Source organism: Mus caroli, unplaced genomic scaffold (assembly GCF_978045245.1).
Source record: "Mus caroli unplaced genomic scaffold, Mus_caroli_1 scaffold_17, whole genome shotgun sequence".
Classification (NCBI taxonomy): Eukaryota; Metazoa; Chordata; class Mammalia; order Rodentia; family Muridae; genus Mus; species Mus caroli.
Genome location: NW_028227272.1, coordinates 85,422,492 through 85,434,709, shown reverse-complemented (window position 1 = coordinate 85,434,709; position 12,218 = coordinate 85,422,492). Strand labels below are relative to the sequence as shown.

The window sequence follows — 12,218 nt, the reverse complement described above, 5'->3', positions numbered from 1 at the left end:
TGGAGCTCACATAACTGAAGGAGAGAGCAGACTCCTGCAAAATTATCTCCTGACATCTAGTAAGACTCAGTGGCCTTGCCCTGTCCCCATACTATACACAAAATAATTTTGAAGTTAAGAAAGCAATATTACTCATGTTAAGACTGAATTGGATGCCCAGATTTATATGATAATATATATAATATATGTTAAATGTATATGTATATATTAATATATGCATAATTGCCTGGTCTACAAAGTGAGTTCCAGGACAACCAGGGCTATTCAGAGAAACCCTGTCCCGAAAAACCTATTATGTACATGTATATATACATGTATATAATATATTGTTCATCTATATTAACATATATTATTATAAATATATATTATTAACATATTTTATATATTAAATGTAATATATGTGTATATGTACACATATAATACATTTAATATATAATAAACTAATATATACATACATACACACACATATATATACATATATATTAAACATGTTTTATTGCCCTCCTATGTCTGCCATGGTGGAACCTATACAAATCTTTCTAGAAAAATGTCATAATGGTGGCTCACAACCATCTGTAACAAAATCTGACTCCCTCTTCTGGAGTGTCTGAAGACACACTACAGTGTATTTACATATAATAAATAAATAAATAAATAAATAAATATTAAAAAAGAAAGAAAAATGTCTTATCATCTCATTTTCCATCTTGGTCTTCAGCCAGGTTTATTTTCTTGACATTGCTTGTGCATGCTTTAATTTCCCTAAGGTCTTTACATATTTTAGCTAACACAGTAACCAATTGGAAGCACTTTATCGAGGTGAATAACACAACATGACTCATATCAGAGGTGTGCCTGAAAGGGAGAAATGTAAGAGAAATAGCAAGGACCAGACAAGCTAGTATCAAACACATCAGATATGGGTGAGTGCACATCAGCGTAGGCAAAACCAACAATGCTGAATAAGTGTAATTGTGACAGAAGAATGACAGTGGGGCAGATTTAGTAGGTACTTAACATATAAATAAGAAGATGTACTCATAGATGGGAAGGGATAATAAAGAGAGAAGGGAGGAACAATAATAATAACAAAATTTCTAGATTGCTTAATTGGGTGGAGAGTGGGGCTCTCGTTGACATCCATAATGTAGCCCAAAGAGCGAGCAAGTCTGGAGGTTTCTCCATCATGGGACCTTCCTTAGTCACAGATACATAGGGGTTTAAGGTTCTGAGGAATCCAGTGACCACTCTGAAGTTCAGGCCCATTATTCAGAATTGGGTACAGTGACAGCTGGAGTGATTGATTGGAACATAGAATAACTGAGAGGGCAGAGCATGTCAGCAAGGAACCAAAGAAAACCAGAGAGCCGAGCATGGAGCCAGAACACCAGTGAGAAAGGTGTTCTGCACAATACATCAGTATCAAGAGCTGGATTGGCTGTCAAAGAGGGAGTTGGTGATTTTGATAAAAATCATTGACTCTACATAGCAGGTTCCTATGAATAAAAATGAGCTATAATAAAATCAGTGAAGGAATATACTTATTCTCATTAAAGAGACTTCTTATTCCTGGGAGGTATCACAGAAGTAAAAGAAAGATCGTGTGGATTGTACTGACAAGAGTATATTTTCCCAGCTTGGCTGGGAGCCAGGGCAGACAACTACTTGATGTTGCATGCTGCAAAGGGCATTGCTGATGTACAGTATTTTAGATGTAAAATGGTATACAAAAGACTCAGAAAAGTCTGTTAATGTAGGCACAGGAGGAGACAAATCTTATCCCCCATGTCTGTCTTAAATTCTTCCAACTTCACTAATATCCTGTCATATGTTTTGTTTCCTCTTAAATATATACAGAAATTTTCCTCTGGAAGCTGAGGAGAAGGCTCTATTTGTAGTCACATCTTTTGTGGACATCTTCAAATATGATGTCTCTTCACTACCTATATTCCTTCATCTTAACTGTCTCCTTTGTTCATAGTATTAAAACAAATAAAATATCTGCATTGAAAATCAAATATTCTCTGACTGCCTGTTTCTTATTTTTTTCACATCTTTATATGGAAACCCTCGGAAATTTGCACATGATCCTTCCATAAGTGTCAAGCTACTATTACATCATTCCAATTATGATATTATGGTAGATGTGCTTAAAGAAGGACTCTGTCTCTTGACTCAATTTGGAGCAATTGTCCTTCTCTTATTTCTTTTATATTAAAATGGTTAATACTTTTTAAACAACTTTTTTTTTTCAGTTTCTTGAGACGGGGTACCCATGGCTATCCTAAAACTAGGCACTATAGACCAAACTCTGAATGCTGGGAGTAAAGGTGTGCATCCCCCACTGTCCTACTAAACACATTAAACACTGCATCTCACTTAGGCATTATTTGGGAACATCATCTGCTTCTTGATATTTGTGGTGGTGAGTGGTGTCTTCGACTCCATCTTATCTTTTTGGATTCACCACCGCTGTCCTCTCTGCCTCAGCAATCTGTAAACTAACTAATAGTAGTGTTCATTTCAAATGATGGTGAGAACTGAACACAATAACAGATCTATCCCAAAAGAATATCTTCTGTCTTAGCAGCATGGCATGTAGAGAAGTATTGTCATTAAATATAAGACATTATTTGTATTTCTTTTATACAAAGAGATGGTCATATACTTAACTGGTTATTTCTCACTCTGAACACTAAAGAGCAAGTGACATGCTCATTAATCTATTCCAAGTCAAACTTCCATTGTTTCAACTACTGGAGCATTAAGTTCATTTCCAAACATGCAAACTATAAATGTATCAGGAGAAGCCTTATCAATTTGCTAAAGTTCTGTAGCTACAAGTAGCAGACTATAGCTTAAATGACAAACTTTATTTATCTCTTACTTTTGGAGGCTAGACTTAAAAATATCCATGTATGAGAAGGTTTAATATCTTCTGAGTCTTTTTGTTTCACTTTTAGATGGCTGCTTTCTCCCTCTGTTTCATCAGGTCCTTTTTCTCTCTGGTTTGCCCTAATCCCTTTCCTTATAATCATATTGGTTAGCATATATCATAAATAACATCTTTTAAACCTAATTACCATTTTAAAAGTACTATCTCCAAACTTAGTCACTTTTCAAAGCCTTCAGGGGTTAGAAATTCAATAAGTAAACAGTTAAGAGTAGAGAAAACCATGGTTTACTCCATAATAGTCTCTGTGGTCATATGGTTCTTGAGATGATATGTTAACAATGAAACAAAAACAACTGAAAATATACAACTCAGTGTATGTTCCAGGAATCCAGGAGGGGATTTGAGAATCATGAGAATGGAGTATCCAAGAAAGACTGTGAGGCACTGTAGGAGATCACAACACATTGTCTATAGCAGTAACTTACAGGTGCCTTCTCAAGACTGCAGCAGAATCGTCATTACTACTCCTGGATGGCCATAGCTACTAAATCATTACAAAAAAAATCAATGAAGAATTCTGAATGCTTGGCTCGGGCAATTTTTAAAGTCTGTTAAATTTCTAAATCACTTTATGCTCCAGTGAGATTTTTCTGAGTTGTTTTGGGTCCTATTAACTTTTATAGTGTGTGACGCTATATGGAGGATGGCCCTGTAAGAGGACCAGAAGTCTCATTTAACCGGGACCCTCCAGATCTCTCAGATACTGGAACACCAACCAGGCAGTATACACCAGATGATATGAGGCCCCCAACACATACAGAGCCGAGGACTGCTGGGTCTGGATTTAGTCAGAGAAGATGCAGCTAACCCTCAAGGGACTGGAGGCCACATCCTCGTGGAGACAGGGGACCAGGGAGCAGGTATGGAATGTGGAATAGTCAGAGGGTGGACAGGGAAAGGAATAAAATCTGGAGTTTAAAATAAATGAATGAATTAATGAATTAATTAATTAAAAAGGAAGAGATTTAAATGCTAAAACAAATCAAATGGCTATGTTTCAGGATTCATAAGGAATATATGTTGTAAGTATAAAGTAAGAACTAAGCACTCATTTTTCCCAAGAGAAGATCTGTATCATGCATGAATTACCTGGATTTTTCTTAAGCTGTTATTTCAACTGGAAAAGTGCCAGAGGAATCAAATCTTTCAAATTCTTAGTACCACTGTAACATTTCTGTGTATGTTTTCACAAAGATAACAATGTTCATTTTATGGGTGTCAGTTTCCTAACATGGAAAGAAACTCTCTTCAAATATTTCTAGTCACATACATATGATTTTACACTGTATGAGTATTGGTGGGGTGATCTGTGGCACCAAGGGTTGCATCAAAGCAACTAGTTTCTGTCATGTCTTAATTTCTTTTCAGCACACAGACATGTATTTATATAGCCTGTCAAGTTATGAGGTTCAATTAATCAGATACACAGATAAAAAAAATCATTTTATTTTGTGCAATTCTTAACAAGTAGGCTTGGCTAACTGTAGGCAATCCTTTGTAACTACATAGTTCAGTAACAGTATTTTTACATAATATTTTAGTTACTAAGAGAAGTACACTAATATTTTTTCATACTTTACTTTTTAAAGTATCAAGACACTAAAATAAAATGTTAGTTGGGGAAAATGCTGACAATGAAAAACTAAATTTAACAGAAATTGTTAGTGTCTAAATCACTGAGAAATAATGAGTGTTCATCTTATTGGAGGTTTTCTAAATATCTTCCAAAGAATATGTAAGACTGGAGATAGCGGAGTGAGTCCCATAGAGAAAAACTGCTTTGGAGGTTTAGAATGAGGATGGCTGTGAGTCACATGTCTTGTAGAGACAAGCAGCTAGATTGGAGTGAGGTCAAAAGTTGAAGAGTTGTAGAGAACAGCTTATGTAAAAGGAAAAGAAGGCACACCCTGGTACTAGCTGGATAATTACTGTGTGGGATGTAGGCTTTATTCAGTGGGTAATGAGGCTCCCAATCAAAGAGGCAGCTTGACAAACATGACACCCTGAAAATAAAGTAGTACAGGGTGATCTGGCTTGGGAAACAGTCAGAAGGCTTCAGATTTTCCATTTGTGAATCTATCACAATGGGGACTTGAGTAAAAGCAAGAAAACTATATATGAGGAGTTGAACAGTGCAGATCCCACAAGCACGATGGATTTGCTGGTGGCTTGGATAACAGACCTAAAAACAGGAGGACACAGATTGCTTTGCACGTTCACCACCTGCACTATGCTGTTTCCAGTCACAGAGCTGGAGAAAAACTAGGGAAAGGGATGAAAGAGAAATCAATCCAAGGCCAGCTTAATGAGATGTTATTAGAAGACCAAGAAGAACAAATATAATGTTTGCCACCATTACAGATCAGAATGGAGCTAGGATGGTGATATTGATTTGGGAAAGGCCATCAGGATGAAAACTGAAAAGTCTAGGTGCATGGCTGCATCAAGAAAAACAGAGCAGTAAAAATGGAAGGGAATCAGTGGAAACCCAGCAATATCAATATCTCCATTAACTGCTGGAGAGAAGACTAGACATCAACAAGAAAGATAGATGGCTATTTAGTGGCTGGGGTGTAGAAGTAGCTCAGCCAGTCAAATTGTCAGCACTGATGGGGCGGGGCCTCAGGATGCCCCGCTTCTAACTTAGGAGGTATTGGTTAGTCATGGGGTAGTACAGGAAGGTTAGTCAGATTCTCCTTAGGGATGTGGTTATTGTAGGTTGTCTGTGTCAGTGGCCCTGCACACATGCCATATGATCAGCATCAACTGGATTCCATGGGTTAAAAGAGAGAAAGAATTTGGAAGGAAGATATAGGGATGAGTCTTGGACGAGCTGGAGGGACAAGAGGGTTAGATATGATAAAATACATTATATTCATGTTTGAAATTCTCAAAGAATAAGCAAAAAGTGTATTAGAACAGAGATGAATAAATTATAGAACATTTAATCTGTTTTCAAAGATGTTTCATTTTCACAAATCAGAAAGACAAGATAGCATCTAAAGGAAAAACAGGTATAAGAAACTTAGGCCCCTGCTTTCCTGTCCTATGTAAATCTAGTCTGGTTCTGTGAAAGTACAAAGAAATCATAGCACAATCAAGAAACTCACAAATGCTGTAACCCAATTATACCAAGGCCTTTGCCCCTTTCCCCCCATATCTAAGAAAGAAATTGCTTTGATAGTGTTGGTTTCATGAAATGTTGCCCCAAAATAAAACTCTTAAAAGAATCAGAATCAAAGTCTCTCCCTGATCTTCAGGCTCCTCACTCTGCCCTCCCTCTCTCTTTCATGATAAGCCTTGAAAGCTGAGTTCTTGTTGGCAAAGGCAGGTATCAGACACCAGAATCTCTCTCCTCAAAAGCAAAACGAAAAGCTAAGGCCAGTGCCATGATTTCTTTGTGTTTCTGAGTAAATTTTGGCCAGTAACTCTCCGATTCTTTCCCATGACAAGGAAATCTTACAAGCAAATGAACAGAAATCAAATAAATTGATAACTCTAACTAGTAATCCTTAAAGTCTCAACTCTGTCCATTACTATTAAATAAAGCCCTCTTCTTTTCCAAGCATATCTCCCAATGACCGTCCACATTTCTTTGAATCTAGGCATCAAAATGCTTTGAATATAATTCATTATTATGTATGAGCAAATATTTCTTATGATTTTCTTGCTGCCCTGCCTTTTCATTCAGAAGTGGACAGTTTGCATTCTAGGCTTCATCTCCATATCCACTGGGGCAATACTACTTGGCATTTGAGTTCTTTCAATTTCCAGTGTTTGGCCATAAGCATTCGCCTTGCCCCTGAAGATCCATACCCTCACCTTTAAAGCAATAAACAGTCATGGCAGCTCAGATGTTTCTGGATTTCATTTATCCTCCTTTAGAGATTTTACTCTAAAGGATCTGGGTATGAAATTGGAAATAATTTTTATATAGTTTTTCTTTTTAAGAGCAAATCTGAGTGAGAGTCAATGATATGGAATGAAGTGCTAATATCTTTCTGCTTAGCAGCTCTGTGGTTAGAGTTCTGCTGACATTATCACACAACTACATTACATGTCGGGCGGCTTTAGCTTTGCATAGTGTGTGTGTGTGTGTCTGTCTGTCTGTCTGTCTGTTGTCTATGTGTGTATGTCTGTGTGTGAGAGATGAGCGCTTTTGATATTTCTATAGCTCTTGAAGTATCCACTTTCTCTCTTAAAATGTTGACAAAGTCAAATTATAGGAGAGAAAACACAAACACACACATTCACACACACACACTCAACTTCTGGGTTTTTAAATGAAATATTAAATCATCTTATCTTTGTACTGAATTATTTGAAACCACACAAATGTTAGCTGTATATATAAAGTAATATGCTAAAAGATTCCTATATGAATTATTGTTTAAATCTGGACTTTCAAGAATTTATCTTAAGTACTAAAACAAAAGAAATGGAATATATAATAAGGAAAATGATTATTTGATTACCTCTATGAACCTAAAAATGCTCCTAAGTATCTAACATTATGATTAAGCACTATGGCAGGACTCATAAAAGTAACTATGCCTTGATGAAAATCTGACTAGTTCAAAATAGCTATGTGAAAATTATGGTTTAAAAAATAAATGATAAAGATATATGGCTATTCATACTAAAATGTCTTCAGTCTAATGATAATTATGAAAATATTGTTTTACTCATGCAGCTAAATATAGGCTTATTTCTAGAATGCTAAACAGAAAACTGAGTAAAAAAACTTTAGTAAGTTTTGCTATATTGAAAGCACTATCTAGGATAAAACAATAAGCCATAGAAGTTTAAGTTTATAAAGTGCACTTATAAATGCCATGTGAAATCAGATCTGGTGTGAGACAGATCAAATAGTTAAGGTGAGATTCACTTTAGTTAGGGAGTACAAGCTTTGATTGAAAGGATAAACCCTGTTAATCTTATGGCTCTGTCTTATTTGGTTTTCTATCAATGTGTACATTGCTAAGAAGAGTACAGGTATTTTTTTTTTTGTCACAGGTACTTATCACTTTTATCTGTAACAAATTATTCCTGATTTCTTCTGCTCAAAAGTTCTTTGAGACAATTCCATCAGCCTTAGCCAATCAGAGAATAGAATCATCTGACTCGCCCATCCTGCAACTGGCCGGGCAGATGCCATAGGTTTTTAACTGGCCATTAAACCGGCCTGTGCCCCTGTCAACCTCGGCCACATTCATCTGGATGGACTCGTGATCCTTGGCAGCAATGATGCGGTTGCTTACGGGGCATTTCCGCAACACGTACAGGTCCAGAAATTCACTGACCTCGTTCTGCATTCTGAGGAGGTCTCTGTTTACTGGTCCAGCGATAGAACAGAAAGGCTACAGGTACTTTTGATGAAGGCATTTTCTCTTAATGTTTAGAAACCATGAGTGGCTTTGAGTTTAAGTACCTAAGAAATATGATTAGAAAGAATAACAGATGATTTTATATTTTCTTGCATCCCTACAGTCTTAGTCTGATATTTAACATGAAAAGGGATATTAGACAGAGGCTAACTGCACAGCTGCTCCATAAGGACTTGGTAGAAACTTTGAAGATGCAGTAGAGTGTAAGCCACTGTTTCGAGAACTTACTTATAGATCTCTGCCAGTCTGAATCAGAGATGCCTCTCCTGAGAAATGTTTGCCCAGTAGCCATCCTTAACAACACACAAGGGAAACCTCAAAGCAGTTAAAAACTATACATACATATATATCTTAAACATGAAGCACAAGTATATTTTCAATCAAGCTTCCCTAATGATGCTATCTTTTTATTAAGGTAGCCTGGCTTTTACTCAATTCCAATAGCTTGAGAAACAAAACAACCTAAAATCCTTACCAACTTCATGACTGTATCAGGACATCCTCATTATTCTTACAACTCTTTGAATGTGATCACCATGACTTCTGCAGGAGGCATGTATGTTTCACATGGACAACTCTTGGCTGCCATGCTTTCCCCTCCCACATTTATTTCTAGAATATGACTCTGCTCTCTGAGTCTCAGAGTCAGTTTCTGATTTGCTTACTAACATCAAGGTCAATGCGAAGTTCTGAGTCACTGCCTTTCTATGATCTCATAACACTTGTTTCTCTGACCTCCTTTGTTCTTTGCCTTCTATAACCCAGTGAGCATCCACCGTCATCCTTTATCATGAAACACATTCACTGTGTCTTTTACAGTCTGTATAAATTCTAGTGCCTATGATCTCACACACTGAGAAAGCATGCATTTAGACATTCCTACCCATAAAGTCATGTAAAGTCATTCTGGGATACTTTTTTCCATAAACAGATCTATTATCCAGAGATACTCACTGTGTTTCTGACATTTGTCTCTCAGTAGGAGGAATGAGAAGATCAAAGCAAACAATAGAAAATTTGTTGACTTATCTCAGCCAACATAAAAATGTGCTTTAGTAAAACCGCTATCTTTATATTAACAAGGAAGACTTAAAAATGGCCAAGAAACATGCAGTCAGGATGACTACACACTGATATTCACTTGACAATATGAATGATGTGGATAACCAGAAGTTCACCTTGTAATACAGTTTCAATAGCTGTGGTGCTTTTCTCTGCCTTCATTGTTCCCCATGAAGATTTTTGTAATTCTTCACAAAAGGAAGCAGATCTTGCTAATAGGTACAAAGCACAATGAAAAATAAAAGTACCGGGCTCCCAGCTGGACCGCAGGGTTTAAAAGAAGTAAACACAAAGTACTCTGAGATGAATAATGAAGGCAAATCCGTGAGGCCTTTGAGGCTACTTCAAAATAAAAAAAATCTGCTAAGAACAAATATATTATCATGCTAAAGAAGAGTCAATACCACGAAATCGCACACATATCAAATACAGCCCTGTACGATCCTACCACATTAGAAAGCTAATGTAGCAGAATGGAGCAGTATTGGGATGGAACAGGATAGAACAGCCTCTAGATAGAAAAGAAACCAGTCATTGAGAAATATTGTGTGGCTTGAGACAAAGAGAAACCAGATGTATGATGACCCACCAATCCAATAATTGGAAGAAATGTAAATGTCCCTAAAAAACCCTATCCTTTAATGTTGATGACTTACAGTCTGTAGTCCAACTCCCAACAGTGGTCAGCAGCAGCTTGAATGGAAGTCCAAGAATCTAACAGTTATTCAGTCCCACAAGGCAAGCAGGCAAAGGAGAAAGAGAGAGAGAGAGAGAGAGAGAATCTTCCTTCTTCCAATGTCCTTATGTAGGTCTCCAGCAGAAGGTATGGCCCAGATTAAATGTGTGTGCCACCTTTGCCTTTAATCCCAGATGACCTTGAACCCTGTCTTTATCTTCTGGAATTCATAGCCATTATGGCTCAAGATCGTCATGCCAAGATCCAGATCAGAAACTATCTCCCAGCTTCCAGATTTGGATCACTGGTAAGCCTTCCAATGCTAGATTGTAGTTCATTCCAGATATAGTTAAGTTGACAACCAGGAATAGTCACTACAGTCAGTGACTGAGGGTACAAAGGATGGCCTGTTTTGATAAATCAGGAAAGTAGAGTACCCAACTGGTGGCTTCCAGCAAGATGGAATTTCAATGGGTAGGTTTCAGAGAACAAGTGTCATTAAATGGATTAGTATGAAAACGTTGCAGTACAGTTTCTACAGTCTCAGAATTAGCATTTGCAATTCAAGAGCCATTTATTTCTACAGCTCTTACGTGCCTATAGGCAGATAGTTAGACAGACATAAACACTGATAATAAGAAATCATTGATGCTAAGAGAAAGTAAATCATTTCCATTTATGACAGCTAAATTATCTCTGACCTCACCCTACCTACTCTTTGATTAGAAGTATGGATGAACATGACATCATTTTCCAAGAAAAAAAATGCAATTGGGAAGGCCACCTGGAGATCCTTGTGTATTGGAAGCCCAATGGGAAGGCCACATTAGATGTCCGTGAGTTGTCAGCCCAATGGGAAGGCCACATGAGATGCTTGTGGGTTAAAAGTTCTTATTTCATACTTACAAACACTTCACAGAGCTTAGTGTAGGGCTTATGTTTTAGGAAGCTTTATTGATTTGCCCCATAATATTCCTGGATTTACAAAGTCTAAGTGATTAATCACCCAATCCAGATCCATCACTTAACAACATAATTAATGGACATTTAGTTCTTAGCAAAACCATTACTAAAAATCCAGTGAGAACTGTTTTCAAAAACATTAATTAATTATATTTTCGAATGACATTTTAGAGTTTTTATTTCATACTTCCTATTATACCAAAGATACAAATATTAATTTCTATGACTTTAAATATTTCCCTTTACCTCCTTACAATCTCTCCCGTGTATGTAGTCACCTTGTTCTCTTTCAAATTCATGGCCTCCTTTTCTTTAATTCCGTATCTTTAGGTATTTGTGTGTATGTGGTGTGTGTGTGTGTGTGTGTGTGTGTGTGTGTTCCTACATACATCAATACAAATTGCTTAGTGCATATATATTACTTTTATGTATCTGTTTTGGGGGCTAACTAATCTGGTATTGGATACCTGATTGCTGTATTGTATCTCCTTCTCAGCATTCCTTGGTCACTGTTGTTCTTTGACAAGGTCTGAAGCCTCACCAGGTTTCCTCTTTCATGCCAGCATGTCCATCCATTGTCATCCTTGTCTGGGTTATGTTCGGGCAGCCCTATTGGTTAGACTTCATGGTTGTGGCTTCTGACATTTCTAGGAGACACGTCTTGCAGTCAATTCCCTGTTGCACTGGTTTTACAATGTTTCTGATCCTCTTCCCCCGTGAACTTAGGAGACACAGGAGACTTAGGAGCACAGTTGGCCTGTGCCACTGACACACTCTACATTTTGAGGAGTTTATGGTTTTCCAAAATGGTCTCCATTTGTTGCAAACAGAAGTTTCCTTGATGTGGTATGAAAATCACACTTACCCAGGTCAACTCTAGAGAGTCATAGCAATATCTGTTTCATAAATCTAGAAAGTCTATTATAAGTTCCAGAACAATTCCCAAGCCCTACATCATGTGATAATCTTGATCAACTATTGAGTTTAACTTTAAATCTCAAAGTAGTGTGTTTATCAGCCATTTTTCCTCTAATTGAACACCTTTTAAGACAACAAAACTTTATAAAGTAAGGTACACCAAAATGAATAATTATTTAATATATTTATCAAATTTTCTACCAACTTTATACCACTTATCCTTCAATAATAATTATATTAAAAACGGCAACTAAGA

The 12,218-nt window shown here is 36.9% G+C and overlaps 1 pseudogene; it reads right to left on the bottom strand.

Moving 5' to 3' along the window:
- Positions 1 to 8,058: 8,058 nt before the first annotated feature.
- LOC110311164 (small ribosomal subunit protein eS21 pseudogene) lies at positions 8,059 to 8,271 on the bottom strand (annotated as a pseudogene).
- Between the last annotated feature and the right edge of the window lie 3,947 nt (positions 8,272 to 12,218).